Here is a 17,035-nt window from a genome sequence, read left to right as displayed (position 1 = left end):
TGCTATCCTATCAATATGGGCCAACATTTCTAAAGAATGCTTTCAGCACCTTGTTGAATCAATGCCACGTAGAATTAAGGCAGTTCTGAAGGCGAAAGGGGGTCAAACACAGTATTAGTATGGTGTTCCTAATAATCCTTTAGGTGAGTGTATATATATATATATTTATTTTATTTTTTTTGTTGTTTTTTTTTGCAGACTACATTGTGTGAGAATGTAAAACATGCCTCATATTGATTGGAATTCATACTGAATAAACGAGAACAATTAAATTAGCTTGAGCAAGACAGTCATTATAGGGTGGACAGCATTATGCAGTCATGGCAACGAAGTTGTAAAATTGGCTACAACTTCACACAGAAAAGGTTAGTAATGACTGTATCAGACTAAAATCATGTTAACACACATTGTTGACGTCTTGTCGCTATACTTTTGAAAAAAAGACTTTTGAGTGAGTATTTTAACATTAAAAAATTGGCCCCATTCACTTCCATTGTAATTGTCTCACTGTAACCCAGATTTATGCTTTTTTTTAAGAAAAGTCTAAATAATTTTTGTGGTTATCAATATTATGCCACAAATGCTATCTATTGAACTTAATTTGTATTGAACCCGGAATATACATTTAAATTTTCATTATTTACTACATTCCAACATGAATCATTCTTCCTCTAAATACTGAATTAAACGAAGTTTATAATAAATAAAACAACAGTTTGCAGAAAAGTATGGGCGAATGAAACACATATTGAATATACCAAAACAGTGCATCTGAAATGCATATGCACAGAAGCACAGTGAATTATGGTATCTCTCTCTAAACTAAAGGCATGTCTGGCCCTCAGGCTGCATGTCACTCCAGACATGAGAATCATGCAAATGTCAAGTGCAAAGGTCACCAAGGCAACAAGGCAGAGACAACACAACACCACAGCAATAGAGCCCAAAACAAGACTGAAACGAAAAATTGCGTGCTGAAGACACATATCTCAAAACTCTCACTCACTCTATGTATCACACAATCTAAAAGTCTTATAGACCACTTTTTAAAAAACTTTTATGGTGCTTTTTTGTAATTTTGGGGCTTGACAGCACCAGTCCTTATTTACTTTCATCATATAGAAAAGAGTGGCCAGGATATTAATAAAAAAATTCATCTTTTGTGTTCCACATAAGAAGAAAAATCATATGCATTTTGTAATGACATGAGGGTGAGTAAATGAGAGAATTTATATTTTTGGGTGAACTATCCCTTTAAACATAGCTACTGCATTTTACTTGCTAGATTCTCGGTGAGTATTCCATTCACAGGACGCAGTTAAATGAAATACAAAGAAGATAATAGAAAGACATATTACGATAATGGATATAATATAGCCCATTTTGCTATTGTAATATAATGTACAGTCCCTTCTACACCACTGGTGAAGCAATTATGAGCAGTATATAAGATGTTATTAAACTGTTAATGGGCTTCTATTTTTACACCCCTGATACACTTAAACCATCCTTGCCTTCAGTGGATGGAGATCCCTTAGAATCCCTTAGAGACAATCTCATGAACGAATTCCAGAGGAAAAAGACTCATCAAGACGTTATAAAGATGAGACCATCAACAAGCTTTGAGCAGGGCACAATTCGTGACAACTCGTAATCATTTGCACAAATTGGTGAAATCATAATATAAAACTGAATCAAGTTTCTTTTTGCTTAACCCCTTTGAAAATCGTTTTTTCTTATTACAAGCATAAACATTACCAACTTTTGTTAGATTTCTTTAATAATATTTTATTGAATTGAGTCATCTTTAATAAAAACATGACACAATTTTGGGAATTTTGTTATTAAATTGAAATGCGTAAATCTTAAAAACAGACAAAAATATTTTTGTGGGGGAGACATTTAGCTTCTCAGTTAAATATATATTAAGAACATTTTCACTGGATATATATATATATATATATATATATATATATATATATATATATATATATATATATATATATATATATATATATATTAGTGTAGCTTTATTGTGATAGGGACAAAATATATTTTTTAATTAAAATAATGCAATATATATATGATTGATTTGCTGGTAAATCTTCACAATTCTCATGCCATTGGCAAATGTGGCAAAAAGTTTGACCCTGACATCTCAGACAACCAGTCTTGATAACCATGAAAAGTAAACCTACTTTTCTGAAGCACAAAAGAGAACACATTTACAACAAGCTTTAAACTTTATAATGAAGTTCAGATGTAATTTTTGGCTAAAGCGATTAAACTGTGGGGATCTGCATGTTGTCTCATGCATTTGGTAAAAAGAAACAGAACTGTTCAGCGTGCTGTAAAATATCACAGTTGTAATTGAGTCTAAAATACATTCAGTCAGTTAGAGATGAGCATCTACATGTGGTTTCACATCAGAAGGCATTCTCCCATGTCATAAAATAACTGTAATCACACACTGCCACACCCGTTGAGATGGTTTGATGACTGCTAGTGAGATAAGCGTCTTTTGACACTCATGCAGCGAGACCTACACTGCACAAACATCTTCAGCTTGTTGCATCACGGTGAATATCACTAACTCCCTCTGCAGTGACGTTAATACTTGTGAGTTCATGTTGTGCTGTACAATCTATGAGCATGACTCCGGCTAGGTTATGCAGTTTGTAGTTTTTCAGAGGAAGACTTAGGGTCCTTTTACACCGAATGTGATATTGTACTCAGTTTGCAATACTTTTAATTATTGGTCTTTATACACAATTGCTGCACATCTCGCTGTTTTTTAGCATCTTGCACCATGAGTGCACAGTTTTTAAGATGCAGTGTCAAACTTTAAAAATGCCTCCCAAGGAGACATTAATTGAGAATTGTTGAATGTGATGGCAATGCTGACAAAGGTCGTTGCTGACTTGGAGGATCTTGCTGTTATAAGTCGAACGATCACTGCCATGGAGACGAAATACACTTAAGTGGTTACAGGAGTGAGGGTTGTCAAGAGACGGATCAATTATCTGGAGACATCTGTGAGGGAATTAGCTGCTAATTTGCTATTGACAAAGGTGGATTTGGAGCACGTCTGGGAGAAGTTGGGAGACTTGGAAAATTGTAACCGGAGGAATAAAGTATGAATTGTTGGAATTTCTGATGACGAAGAAGGTCGGGATATAGTGAAAATTCCTGGACAGGCTCTTCCCTCTGTCTGCTTGACATAACTGGCCATAAGTTGGAAATCTCACAGGGTTCCGGCTTGGCGATCCACTGATCATCTGATAAAGATCTCGTGTTATGCGAGGCGAGGAGCAAAGGAAACATTCTTGGAAGAATCACATTTTCTTGTTCCCAGACTTTGCAAATTCAGCAAGAGAAAAACGTGAACGTTTCATGGAATGCAAGAAACTCTTACATCAATGGAAGTACACATTTGCTCAGATGTTCCCTATCTGTCACTCACTCGATGTTGTGTTGATAAGTTGACACTAGGGGTCACCCTTGGGAGCCCAGACATCTCTGATCTTTGAGAAAAGGTCAATGAGAATTGGCGTGTGGAATCTGCATGACACTCCCCCGGAAATACGGTATAAAAGGAGTGCCGCTTGCAAACACACACTCAGATTTCTTCTTTGGAGCCAAGCAGACACATTCACTGAGCTGAATCCTTCCTGCCGTTCCAATAATCTCTCACTCTTGCTAAAGTTGCTGGATCTATGGCACATTAGAGCAGTTCTCCCCTTCACACACTACGGTTGTGTCGAGCAACACCCCTGGGTGCTTCGGCAGTACAGCAGAGCCTGCTTATATATTGTACCACAGTTAAAGGATGGGCAAGGAGGAGGCGAGAACCGGCTTGTCAATATAAATAATATTTAATTAAACTCTTAACAAAAACACACAAACATATTTCTCTCTCTCTCGAACCATCGTCACCGGCGCGCGATATTCCGACCTGGCCCCGCCCCCCTCCGCTCCATACTCCCGGCGTTCTCTCAGGCCGGGGTGCCAACAGCATGACGTACACCCCCCCCCCATCCCTGGGGCGGGGTGTATCTTGGGTGTATCAGGAGGGGAAAAACAACAACAACAAAATAGGCGAGGGAAAAGGCCAACATGGTTCGAAAGGGAGAGAGAGAGGAGAGAGAGAAAAAGCTCACTCACCAGTTCTCTGATGTACCATCGCGTGGTCCTCAAACACTCCTCCACACTCAGGCGGACGACAGCTGCTCCAACCCCGGGCGAACCGGAGTCAAACCTTCGATCCCCAGTGGGCAGAACGCCCCTCCGCTTTTCTGGCAGCAAATGGGGACACTCCTCCACCCCTGGCAGCGGCCCTACCGCTCCAGGCGGTCGGAGAGTTTCTTCCCTCCTCCCCTCGCAGACGGCGGTCTCCCCTCCGCGTCTCTGGGGACGGCAGGACACTCCTCCGCCCGCGGCAGCGGCTCCTTCACTCCAGGCGGTCGGGGTATCCAGTCCCCACTTGCCCCGCGGACGGCGGCTGTTCCCTGCATCCAGGCGGTCGGGCTACTCCGTCACCCGGCAGATGGCAGCTATATACAGTGGGTACGGAAAGTATTCAGACCCCCTTAAATTTTTCACTCTTTGTTATATTGCAGCTATTTGCTAAAATCATTTAAGTTCATTTTTTTCCCTCATTATTGTACACACAGCACCCCATATTGACAGAAAAACACAGAATTGTTGACATTTTTGCACATTTATTAAAAAAGAAAAACTGAAATATCACATGGTCCTAAGTATTCAGACCCTTTATTCAGTATTTAGTAGAAGCACCCTTTTGATCTAATTCAGCCATGAGTCTTTTTGGGAAAGATGCAACAAGTTTTTCACATCTGGATTTGGGTATCCTCTGCCATTCCTCCTTGCAGATCCTCTCCAGTTCTGTCAGGTTGGATGGTAAACATTGGTGGACAGCCATTTTCAGGTCTCTCCAGAGATGCTCAATTGGGTTTAAGTCAGGGCTCTGGCTGGGCCATTCAAGAACAGTCACGGAGTTGTTGTGAAGCCACTCCTTCGTTATTTTAGCGGTGTGCTTAGGGTCATTGTCTTGTTGGAAAGTGAACCTTCGGCCCAGTCTGAGGTCCAGAGCACTCTGGAGAAGGTTTTCGTCCAGGATATCCCTGTACTTGGCCACATTCATCTTTCCCTTGATTGCAACCAGTCGTCCGGTCCCTGCAGCTGAAAAACACCCCCACAGCATGATGCTGCCACCACCATGCTTCACTGTTGAGACTGTATTGGACAGGTGATGAGCAGTGCCTGGTTTTCTCCACACATACCGCTTAGAATTAAGGACAAAAAGTTCTATCTTGGTCTCATCAGACCAGAGAATCTTATTTATCACCATCTTGGAGTCCTTCAGGTGTTTTTTAGCAAACTCCATGCGGGCTTTCATGTGTCTTGCACTGAGGAGAGGCTTCCGTCGGGCCACTCTGCCATAAAGCCCCGACTGGTGGATGGCTGCACTGATGGTTGACTTACTACAACTTTCTCCCATCTCCCGACTGCATCTCTGGAGCTCAGCCACAGTGATCTTTGGGTTCTTCTTTACCTCTCTCACCAAGGCTCTTCTCCCCCGATAGCTCAGTTTGGCCGGACGGCCAGCTCTAGGAAGGGTTCTGGTTGTCCCAAACGTCTTCCATTTAAGGATTATGGAGGCCACTGTGCTCTTATGAACCTTAAGGGCAGCAGAAATTTTTTTGTAACCTTGGCCAGATCTGTGCCTTGCCAAAATTCTGTCTCTGAGCTCTTCAGGCAGTTCCTTTGACCTCATGATTCTCATTTGCTCTGACATGCACTGTGAGCTGTAAGGTCTTATATAGACAGGTGTGTGGCTTTCCTAATCAAGTCCAATCAGTATAATCAAACACAGCTGGACTCAATTGAAGGTGTAGAACCATCTCAAGGATGATCAGAAGAAATGGACAGCACCTGAGTTAAATATATGAGTGTCACAGCAAAGGGTCTGAATACTTAGGACCATGTGATATTTCAGTTTTTCTTTTTTAATAAATGTGCAAAAATGTCAGTAATTCTGTGTTTTTCTGTCAATATGGGGTGCTGTGTGTACAATAATGAGGAAAAAAAAATGAACTTAAATGATTTTAGCAAATGGCTGCAATATAACAGAGTGAAAAATTTAAGGGGGTCTGAATACTTTCCGTACCCACTGTGTGTATATATATATATATATATATATATATATATATATATATATATATAAATCACAAAAGAGTGTATATATTGTCTCTAAATGGGTGGCAAAAACGAAAGTGTCTTTTTCAAGATGCCTTTTCATTTGTGTATAATTATTGGTTGCGGTCGATATCTATCCGCTTCTGACGGCCACATTCGCTGCCTTACGTGCTTGGGTGCTACCCACACGGAGTCAGCGTTCATGGATGGTTCATGCCCCCATTGCGAGGACATGACCATGGCATCCCCAACTCGGTCCTTCTACCTATGGGTATAAGGCGGGGTCGGGTAGCACTGGAGGGGGATGTCAATGAAAGCCTCTCCTCCGGGTATTCCCCACGGACGTCCCATTCCCCTTCACGCTAGTATGCTCCGACCGAGCTCTGAAGTGAGGTTGTCGGTCAGTCGCGTGGCGGGCCCACAATCTCATTCGGAGCTCGCGACGAAGATGAGTTGTCGATTGTGGCATCGGAGAGTGGGCTCCTCATGTCTGACTCTGAGGACTCCCACCCTTGGGTGTGGCAGCTCAGTCGCAGGCCGACGCGGAGCTGACGACCATGCTTGCAGTTGCGGTGGACCTGTGCCTGCAAAACGCCGCCACTTGGCGGAGTCATCCGAGGCTCCCTGTCCAGAGCCTGTAGGCTGATGTCGTCACTGATGGCTAAAGCCTACAGGGCTGCTGGTCACGCCACTTCTACCTTGCATGCCATGGCGCTCCTCCATGTGCACCAAGCCAAGGCACTTAGAGAACACGCAAGGGTTTAGTAGTATACACTGTTGGAACATCAACTGCCTCGAGCTGCTGCCGGTACTACTCTCCCTGAGGAGGCTACTGCCGTTGATCCGGGGCAAGTATGTGTTGGTCCAGATGTACAAGTCTTCTGAGAGTCTTCTGAGAGTCTCACCACCACCCCAGTATGTGCGTCACATAGTCCCCCGCATTGAGGTAAGTGCTCCACATGTGCTGGTTGCCTCATTAGGTAACTCCATGTGATGTATATTCTGCGAAATGGTTTCCCCGCTGGTAAACCGTGTCTTCCTTGGGTAGAGGGCCCTCTCTCCCTGGTCAACATGTTTGTAGTAACTCCTCCCCTCCTTGGGTAGGACCTTCCTCGGCGCTGCTCCGCATGACATGCTTCCGCTTTGACCCGGTAAGACTGTGAGTTGTATTCCACTTAGAAGCCCCCCCCCCCCCCTTGGAGCTGGGTGTGGTCTCCGCAGTGTCCTCCTCTTTGGACCTTACATGGCCCCCAGCTGAATGATTTCCTTCCTTTTTTTGGGGAGAACAATAGAGAGAAGGCTACGGCTGAGCCATCCAGTCCTTAAACTTCTGAGTAGTTAGCCGCTCCCCAATGTGTATGGGACCCCTTCATGCTAGTCAGTGTATTGGGGTTAGTTATGCGACGGCTTGCTGCGCTGGCTCCGAGGCACACAGAGTTCTTCCAATCTCGCACTGCCAGTCTACGTAACTCGGTTCAGCTCGTGGCATTTCCATTGAGTGACAAATAGGGAACGTCATGGTTACTGATGTAACCTCCATTCCCTGATGGAGGTAACAAGATGTTGTGTCCCTCTTGCCACAACACCGAACAAACCGCTGCAATGGCAGGGTCTTTGGCTCGGCTCCTCAGTGTGAAAGTTGAGTGTGTGTTTGCAAGTGGCTCTCCTTTTATACCCATATGTCTGGGGGAGTGGCATGCAAATTCCACATGCCAATTCTCATTGGCCTTTTATAAAGATCAGAGATGTCTGGGCTCCCAAGGGTGACCCCTAGTATAAACTCATCGACAAAACGTCTTGTTCCCTCCATCAGGGAACGGAGGTTACATTAGTAACCATGACGTTTCTGGCCAAACTGATAATAGATACTAAGTATGGACATAGAGAATTTATGGTGATTTGGTGATCTTCACGTGGTCGCCTAGTGGAACTGTCTCATTAAACATACACTCGACTGTTCGAGGAGACTGGGTGCCTTTTACGTATCTTTTTGTGCTGGTTCTGCATTGTGGCTGGAGTTTGTTTTGTGTAGAATAATTTCTTCAGGACAGCTTGTGGATGAATCTGCTCATTTTGGGTGATTATGCCTCTTATTGGCTGGAGTTTGTTTTGTTGAATATTTCTTGCACGACACTGGAGTGAGATTGACTGCCCGATTGGAGTGAGATTGACTGCCTGAGATTGCTTGTTCGCTAGAGGCTGGAGCTTGTTTTGTGGAGAAACACTCCGAGACAATTAAGGGGTTAATGTACATGTTTATTTTTTTGTTCGTTTCTTTTTCCGCCTATGGCCTGGAGTTTGTTTTTTACATTATATTCTGTTATGTAATTCTGTCTCACAAAATTTGAATAGAAACACCGGACTTGAGCAGTCTAATGACAAAGTTGTCACGGGGACTCTCGTACGCATACAAGGACTGTTTGAGTTTAGAGGGATGGACGCCGGTTGGCGCTGTCGTGCGCATGGTTAATGCGCATGTTTTTCTCGTTTTCTGTTTGTTTGGTTTTGGGGAAAGTTCTGGGGTTGATTGTTGCACTAATGTTGGAATATGGTCTTTATAATTTTAGTTTTGACACAATCTATTTTTTCTAATATGACAAAATGTAAAATGATAATATGAGTGGATTGTCTCTCTACATGAGGAATGTGAATGGGTTGGGGTACCCCATAAAAAGGAAGGAAGGCTATTTATTTTCTTAAACGTAATAAATATGACATTGTGTTTCTTCAAGAAACACATCTTTCCCCGCAGGAAGCTGAAAAATTTGGAAAGATATGGGGTGGACATATTTTCTTTAGTGCTGGCTCAAGTAAGAGCAGGAAAGTCATTACATTGATAAGTAAACATCTATTATTATTATTTTTATTTATTTTATATATATATATATATATATATATATATATATATATATATATATATATATATATATATATATATATATATATATTATTATTTTTTTTTTTTTATCTGCATGTTTACTCTGGTTTTGGCCACAGGGATGTAAAATTCATGTTTTGATTTGTTATGTGTCATGCTGAGAAGCAACCAATAAAAATATTTTCTGGAAAAAAAAGGCTGAAATCAATGTTTATATGGAGGTCAACTGGTCCTCAGTATCCTCTGTGGACGTGGCTTGGGAGGCTCTTAAGGCGGTTCTTATGGGTTGGTTCATACAATATGCCTCATTCACCAAAAAATCCAAAGCACGAGAACTCGGAGTTGGAAGGGAATATTAAAAGTGCCAAGGCAGAGCTTAATGTTGTCTGATGGCCTCAGAGAATTCTATCTTGATCTCTATAGTTCCACGTCTTCATCTACTGATGAAGATATTAGAAATGTTGTTGAACCATTAGAACTCCCTAAACTGACAATGGAACAAAAAAATTCTATTGATTCTGAGATAAGCTTGGAGGAGCTTGGTGAGGTAATTAAGGCCTTGCCTACAGGCAAGGCTCCGGGGCCAGATGGCAGATCTTATGCTACAGAACTGGATCCACTTTTGTTAGAAGTTTTATATGGATTCATGCCTCATGACCTTTTCCAAAAGGTCACCATTCCCAGAGTATCTGTTGCTTTAGGAGGGTGTAAACTACTCCCCAAAACAGTACAGAGCAGGTGGCGCAGCTGTAAATACTTACAGAACTGAAATCTGGGAATCCCAAAAAGTTTGAAGAATCTCAACACTCCACACTCATATAGGTCACAGAGTGTAGTAACCCCCTCCCATTCCACTCAAACAAGCAAAAAGGGGACTTGTTGATACATAATTTGGGGTTCAGCTATATGCTCAAGGCAACATTTAAAAAAGTGGCCGAATTAAATACTCTGGCCACTCTTGTCCAAATCACGTGCAAATGTGAAATAACGGGGTGTGACTTAACTTGATAGAAAGGCTTTGCAATTACAAGGACTTCCTGTTCATCTCCAGCCAACAGAAGGCATAAGCACAAGAAACGAACAGATTCATCCACAACTGTCACGAAGGAGTTTTATTCAACAAAATAAACTCCAGCCGCTAGGCGGAACCAGCACAAAAAGAAACAAAACAGATGTCCCGTTTCCTCAGATGGCCAAGAGTCAAATTCTCTCTGAGGTCGGATGAAAAAATACACCATGACTTACTCAGTCTGTCAACTTTATAAAAGACATCCTTTTTGTGAGCATGTAGATATTTTGCGGCCAACCCCATTATACACTCTCAATCTGGCCGGGAACCCCAGTGCAAAATCGATCCTCCATCAATGCAAACGTTTCTTGAAAGAGAAGTGTTATTCCACAAAACAAACTCCAGACGCTAGGAGGAACCAACACAAATAGAAAATAAAATGGCACCCAGTTTCCTCAGACAATTGAGTGTATGTTCAGCAAGTCAATTCACTCATATAAGAAACACAATTGGCTTACTTAGTTCAATGTATTTAAGAAGGACAGTGCTTGTGAGACACGTGAATACTTTGTGGCCATCCTTCACATCTATTCTCAGTATGGACGGAAACATCAGTGCAAAAGCGATCTTCTGTTGATATAAGAGTTGAATCGATCGTGTTTCTCTCTTGTTGAATTTGCAAAATCCGAAACCAAAATCCAGTTGATGCTGGATTTTTTCTCCCGCTGCACCATCCAAATCGAGTCCCTGGTCAGCAGGCCCATCAGAGGTTTCATCTTGAGCAGGTAAGTGTTTTTTATTGTCTCCAGAGCCCTAGGATTTTGATTTCTTTGCCAGGTTTACCTCAAAGAACAAATATGTAACAGGGTGTATCGAATCTCACCGGATTATAACATGAAAAAAAATGTAAAACTTAGCAAAATACGCAGAGCTGTCGCTCACACGTCTGCTGCTCACATGGTGTCACGTGACCCCCTACGTGACCCCCCCCCCCTTCAAAAGTTGGACCATTCTTTAAATCGACCTGCAGTCTTAAAAATGCACACTCGTGGCAGGATGCAATGGAAAGACAGTGTGAGATGCAAAGCAACAGCCAAAAATAAATAAAAAAAAAATTATGCATTAAAATGCATTTAATCATTTAAAACTTTTCAAGAAGGTTTTGCTGTGCAAATGGTCTAACAGCTAAAGCCTGGTACGCTAAAGAACTGTTACTAAAATATCAAAACAAAAATATTTCAGGAAATCTATATTAAGTAGTCAACCTCACTAATTTACTAATTATTGGACGACTCATTGACCATTGTGACTAGGGCCTGGTATTGGGTACAGATTTCCGGATTAGATTCAAATCTGATTCACAGGGGAAGGGTTTTAGTTTCATATAATGTGATTCCACATTTCTGTTTGGCTTGTTGTATGGAATCAATAAAAATTGTTAACAACAACAGAATGATATTGGGATTGTTCAAATGAAGATCGCGATTAATCTGAAAATCGATATTTTTACCCATCCTTCGAGCGAACACACCATAGAGGAGGACTTGGCATGCTAGCAAGTCAAATATATCATGTCTAGATCACGATAACATGAATTTATGTCTTCCAAACGTTATCAGCGACAGCTTGTGAGCCAGAGGAAAGGTATAGCACACTTCAGCAGCAATGAGCATCATTCCAACAGATGGATCAAAGATGTGCAGTACACAGAAAATCTGGAGAACTTAATAATTCAGCAACTTCTAGTTTGACATGGAGTGCAGTTCAGCTCTCTCTCAAACAGAGCACATATGGAGAAGCAGACGTCCATTGCACAGAAAAACTGTAAACTAACAAGAAAAGTCCCCAAAGAGAGCAGCTCTATTGCGAGCGAGGGAAGGATGGACAGAATGCGACTCAACCCTCCTGAGGCCATGCGAGACTTCTACTTTAGCATGTGTGTGTGTGTGTGTGCAGATGTGAACAGCTTGATACTGTGCACAAAATGCTGCAGGGAGAAATTCCTACTGTTTCACACATTAATTTGTGCTGAAATTAGCCACCAGACCGAAATCTACCATTCTTCGAATGATTGATGAAACTTGCAAAGTTTATCAACTTCACTCTGTTTTGTGGAGAAAATAACCTAACAAACTGCTTTCAAGGAAAGTATTCCACCTTTGTTTGTAATTCAGAATGGAAGACAAGCAGTTTACAACAGTGATATTGATAGATTATGTGATCATTTACTCACCAACATATCGTTTTCAAGCCAATTTATTTTCTTTCACCGAACACAAATACATTTTTTCGAATTATGAAAATTCTGTCATCATTTACTCACCCCCATATTGTAAAGAATACCTCTGTATAGTACTTTTATTATATTTCTATTGTGCTTCTTTTTTTTTTTTTTTTTTTTGCTTTTTTGTGCTTGCTGCCCATTTTCATTGTATTTAAAACAAAAGCAGACATTTTGCTGAGTAACTCCTTTTTTGTTGCACATAGAAAATAAAGTCATATTGGCTGGAAAAAAAAATTGATGACAGAATTTTTATTTTTGTATAAAATGTTTCTTTAAAACATGGCTCACCCAAATATAATTTAGAAGGGTCATTGACAAGACCCTTTAAAAGGTTGTCCGAGCTTCTAAATCTAGTTTAAAACGCATGTGCCAAGTAAATAGAAGTGTAATATCTGTATCCATGTTGGTTTCATACATTTTGAAATAAAAAATTATATCATTTAAAAAAAATAATATAAAAAAAACATTTATTAAAAATAAAAGTCGATGTCATGAATTAAAAAATGTGATGTGGTGATACCACCAAGCAAAATGTATTAAAATACTTCCTATGCACCTTCAATAATACACAATAAAAAATTTATAATAACTTAAAACATCAATTTCAAAAAGATTTCGAACATATTTTCATGATGAAATATAATTTGTTTTTACAAATATCATGAATTCTATTTGCACCCCAGTGTAAATAGAATCTGCCATACAGTGCAGCTATTTGCACCCCTATAGCCTGGTGAAACGACAGGAATATATGACAAACTAAACATTATGTGTTGCTGCAGTGGAATGGGGTGTAATGACGAATGTGTTGTGTTGTCCAAATCACTGTGGTTCAAATCCACCTTTTGTTACACTCTTTTCCCCATCCGATTGTGGCAGGGCGGAGTGCGGGGCTGGGTCGTGATTCTACACACCCGGTCCCTTATCAGACTAATCAAGCCTCCGAGAGGGATAAAGGCCGACTGTCCGTCATGTTTGTGTTTGTGTCTTTTGTTTAAGTTTCTTATTAAACTATTATTTATGTCGTCAAGCCGGTTATCACCTCCTCCTTGCCCGTTTATAATGCGTTGCACTGGTGCCATCTCCCAGGTTTTGCCACCAGTGTAACGCAGTTCAATGGAAAGGAGGCGGCGAGAACCGGCTTGGCAATATAAATAATATTTTAATGATAGTGATGGTGCAGCAATGGTTTTGGCACTTCTGGAAATCCTTGTGGCCATCAGCCTTAATTACCTCGCCAAGCTCCTCCAAGCTTATCTCAGAATCAATAGAATTTTTTTGTTCCATTGTCAGTTTAGGGAGTTCTAATGGTTCAACAACATTTCTAATATCTTCATCAGTAGACGAAGACGTGGAACTATAGAGATCAAGATAGAATTCTCTGAGGCCATCAGACAACATTAAGCTCTGCCTTGGCACTTTTAATATTCCCTTCCAACTCCGAGTTCTCGTGCAATTTTGCTAAAATCGGTCAGTGCATACCGAAATTCAAAACACTGCCCACATTGGCCAAAGCAGTAACTGTTGTTGGGCATATGGGCACGTGTCTGCTCAATTTTCCGGGTGAAATGTCCACATAGAGGTACCAAATGCGAGTTGTTTTTAGGCTGTAATACAGTGAAGAGGAATGCTAATTTATACACTGTACCTCCTAAACCAAACCCCAAAACTAAACTTAACCATCAGTGGAGGAAAAAAAATTATATTATAGGGGAAAATGCAACCTCTGAATTGCGCTTGTCACTGACAATGCAGAAGCGATTACTTTCTGGTTTCAACACGTGATCAAATAAATTCTAAAATACACACAGTTTCAAAACTCTAGCCACAAGACATGAACATTATACAGGTTTGTGGCAGGGCGGAGTCATGATTATACACACCCGGTCCCTTATAAGGCTAATCAAGCCTCCGAGAGGGGTAAAGACCATCTGCAGAGGATTGTGCGGGAGAGAGAGATGTTTGTGTGTGTTTGTGTCTTCTGTTTTAAGTTTTATATTAAACTATTATTTATATTGAAAAGCCGGTTCTCGCCTCCTCCTTTCCATTGACTTCTTTACAAGGTTAAAATGATGTTAGTGTGAAAAACATCACTTAATAACCATATCTGTGTCAAGTTATATCCAATACCACTGGATTGAATTAAAGGTTTTCTTTGTCAAGACAACAAAGTTATCATTTTGCATCCAATTTTACACAAATAAGGTTAAAAGTGTAAACATAATGCCTCAGTGGTACTATCACCGCTCTGTTTGTGTGAGCATCCTGACCAGTCTGACAGCAACATTGTCTCAAACAATGCCTTAAGTTTGGGGTGGGACTATCTGTTTGTTGACCAATGGCAGATGGAAAAACTGTTCTGTGAAACCTGTTTGTTTCTCGACAAAGCGAACATACTGTTATTCTACAATTAAATTGTTGTTTTTTTTTTTTTATCCCTGACTGAGACCATTTTGGATTCTAACGCTTACTCCTCCTAGAGCTTACATGCCTCAGACTGTTCTGACTTAGTGTGCTATGTCTTTTCTAACGGATCAGACTTAGTCTTTTCACAGCAGATGATCAAAAATCTGAAAAATTCTATAGACTTAAATAGATGGAATGTTTAAACGCGTCAAAGGAATGCTCGTTAATTCAAACTCCAAAGGCTCAAAAATTCTAATGTAAACATACCCACAAAAGGGCTTTCATCTGCTTTAAATGGCTGTCTCTCTCTCTCTCTCTCTCTATAAGTCTGACTATCTATCTAGCTGGCTGTTTGTAATCTCTGTATAACTGTCTAAATTCAAACCCTTAAAGAGCAACATGCAGGTTGAATTTATAACTGAATTAATACTTTATATTGTCTGCAGAGGTCTTTTAAAAACACATATGTAGACATTACTAATGAAATCTCATTTGATGTAGAGATTTTGATGAAAATGTGCTAGGCTCTGGAATACGCCTTTCCCGCTATAGCAACGCGTCATATGACGTAGGGCGAGGCAAATAAAAGAGCTCGCGGTCAGCTCTCTCATTGTTGGGTGTTGATGTAGTTAGAGCAGTAGTGAGAGACAGAAAGTTTTAGATCGAGTTTTAGAGAAGCCATAATGGTAAATTATTGTGTTTGTGCTGGTTGTACGAATTCCAGCCTGTCAGGACATCGTGTCCATCATTTTCCTTCTAGGAAAAACAAGGCTTTTCGGTCTTGGGTGCGTTTTGTGCAGGTGAAGAGAGGAGACTTCACTGCCGCTTCTGTTACCACACACTCGGTCGTTTGTGGTGCACATTTCACTCCAGAGAATTATCGACCTGGAGATTTGTTGGAGTCTCGGATGGGATTTCGGAGTAAGGACCACGTGAGGCTGATTACTGATGCTGTTCCCTTGGTGCACTCGATGGAATCAAGTCCACCGTCAAAGTTTACACCGGATTTTGGTGCGGGCGGGACTGGAGGACCAAGTGCTAACGTTAGCAGACATTCTGTGCAACGAAAACGAGCACTTAGCAGAGTAAGTCTTACTTTTAATTATTTTAACTCCTAATTTGTGTAATTTCGTAATAATAATAGTATAATATTTTTATATAATATATTTTTTATAATATTAAATATTTATTTAGTATAATAATACAGAGAGAGGGAGAGAGACTGAGCTTTAGGACAGGTTGTCGTAACGTAATTGTCTGCCTTCTGAAATGAATTTAGTAGTTTGCACAATGCTATAGCTATTGGCAGGAAGCTAGCCCAACTCTCCCGTTTCCCCTGCATTTCAATTCAAACTGTTCTCCCGACGCCCTCCCGTCTGATTTTGTATCCCCGTAGGCTAACGTTATACTCTCCAGTAAATTGCAAGGTCCAAATGTATTACTCAATATGATCTCCCCCTGGCTTCTATCTCGCCTAGGAGGCTCATAAATATAGGCCTGTGGGCCATCATAGGCATGTTCGTCCACACCGGAGAACTCGGTTTCTTCATTCGCATCTATTGTAACCTGAGCTTGAGCTTGACCAGACTCCCTCGGCCATCGTCACTTCCGGTTAGTGCTTTATAGACGCGGAAGTTATTTTATCACAATTTATCTAAAAATATCGTTAATGGCTAAATATATATTACTCCAGTTCAGAAAATCTAGTTGTTTTATCATCAACATACACTATGCTATATAGGGGTGTCCAACCTGCATGTTGCTCTTTAAGACTAATTCAAACTTTCAGGCAAAACCTTTTCAAGCCAACATCAAACTTGACCTATCTAGTTATTTGTGCAATTTCATCTTGTAATGCTAGTGGCACAAAAATTACACACATTAAGTATATAATATAAAATACCACATCCAGCGCTGGCGACATCTGGCACACAGATCTACTCTCTAGTCTCCGATGAATGCTTGCTAGCATGACACAGTCATGTTTAAGTGTTTTATTTACCGCTCCTTGCACATACATCACTTTCACATGTGCTGACATCCCCGTGACTGACAGATGTGTTTGATAAGACATGCATTTCTGCATTTCAGTGTCTGGGCTGATGACTACTTAAGCGTACACGTGTAGAGTTAATACTGCAACTGCCACCCCGCACCGCTGCACAGTAATACTCTCTGATCGCAGAGACACGCCGACTGTCTCTGTGTCCTGTCGTGCAGGCCTCACACACACACACAC

This window comes from Xyrauchen texanus, chromosome 13, assembly GCF_025860055.1.
Source record: "Xyrauchen texanus isolate HMW12.3.18 chromosome 13, RBS_HiC_50CHRs, whole genome shotgun sequence".
NCBI classification, from domain to species: domain Eukaryota; kingdom Metazoa; phylum Chordata; class Actinopteri; order Cypriniformes; family Catostomidae; genus Xyrauchen; species Xyrauchen texanus.
Note: the sequence above shows the minus strand (reverse complement) of the source record.